This window comes from Aplysia californica, unplaced genomic scaffold (assembly GCF_000002075.1).
Source record: "Aplysia californica isolate F4 #8 unplaced genomic scaffold, AplCal3.0 scaffold00463, whole genome shotgun sequence".
NCBI lineage: Eukaryota > Metazoa > Mollusca > Gastropoda > Aplysiida > Aplysiidae > Aplysia > Aplysia californica.
The window spans coordinates 171031-172724 of NW_004797733.1; positions in this window are offsets into that span (position 1 = coordinate 171031).

The following is a 1694-nucleotide window of genomic DNA, read 5'->3' on the forward strand; positions in this document are numbered from 1 at the left end:
AGAGAGAGAGAGAGAGAGAGAGAGAGAAGAGGGTGGAGGGATTAAGACGGAGTAAAAAAGTGCATGAGAAAATGTTCTATGACATCTTGTTGACCTCTGTCTGTGGCTATATCTTGTATACAAACGGTGAAAATAGTTCTATGAAACGTTTTCTGTCTTCGAAAACGTATTTTCTCTTTATTTAATATGTTCTGTCGTCGAAGTGCACACCCTACAAAGATTTTTAAAAAGGATTTACATTGCGTTAGCTCATTGTTGCTGCATCAAAACATTTCACTTCTTTTTTTCTTTTTCCGAGTCTAAGACGTCAGTTTATAACGTGCATTCAACAATCTTTATGACAGGTTCAGTATTTGATATTTCCTCTCAACAGCACTAAATGAACGATAAAGAAGAGAGATTTATTTGAACAAAGTCGTAAACTTTCTGTTGTGCACTTCACAAGTTGTATTTATGGCCAATGCCTCATAATTATTTCTTCAATATGTGGCAGGTAGATCTACGACATTTTTGAATGAAGAGAGTTTTCGCAGGAATCTCGGACGCCTTGTGTAAATATTTTGCTTCCCCTAATCTCTCAACTAAAATAACTGGATTTGTTATGTTCTTATTTTAAGATTATGTTCTGTCTGTCAAAACGTTAATTTGTTTCTGCACCATAATGATTTTTAAGTGCTTTCCGTAGGGGTCTTTTTGTGGGTGAGTTTCGTCGTTGAAGTGCAGTTCCGAAAACAGGGAGAGGAGCTCTTTCTTTAAAATAAGAAAAAACAAACTACATTAACAAAACGGAAAAAAGAGAATGAAACTGGAAAGAATGAGAGAAGCACAGGGGAGGCATTGTCGAATATAACGTACTGGTTACGATATAATGAATGAAAATAATAGATTAGAGATGTTTTGTTGGAGACATTCTTTCATACAAAGTTACTGAGTAAAAAAGAATGGGAGATTAAAAGTTGAAAAAAAAGGAGATCGAGCAGTGAGATAGCTAGATAAAAAGAAAGAAGATAAATAGAGAAAGAGAAAAAGGATGAGATAGAGATAGAGAGAGAGAGAGAGAGAGAGAGAGAGAGAGAGAGAGAGAGAGAGAAACAGACAGACAGAGAGACAGACAGAATAATATACTCAAACACACAAATCTAGCTAAAAAGAAATATTTCACCAAAAAGAAACAGTTAAGACTTTATCTGGCAAAATGAACACTATCAGACCTTTCTTCATGAGTACGCAATGACTCTGCAGGCTTTCATATTACAGCCAGCGAGTCAAAGACAGAACAGACAGCTCCCACGATTTTCAAAAATAGGATGGGTGTACTTGTCTCAATAACTCATACTTAACAAGGTTCTAGATGAGGCAATCTTAAGATACATCAATCGACAACTAATTATCTGGCACTGGCAGGGTTAACTGGTTAGTGCACTAATATTAAAAACTATCCAAAGAAATGTTTGAAGCTACTGCTTTAAACATAGCATCAAAATTATCTGTATACGTTTAAAGTTATGCTGATTACAGATTTGATTATTTTGAAGGAGAGCCACATACCATGAAATCTCTAAGATCACGTATTTTGACTCAGTGTGGACGGATAGCCACAAAATAAAGATTGATGAATGAAAGGCATGGAAGACACAGACGAAACATGCTGTCCGGACGTTGTACTTCGCTAATGGAATTTTTTGTTTTCTTGG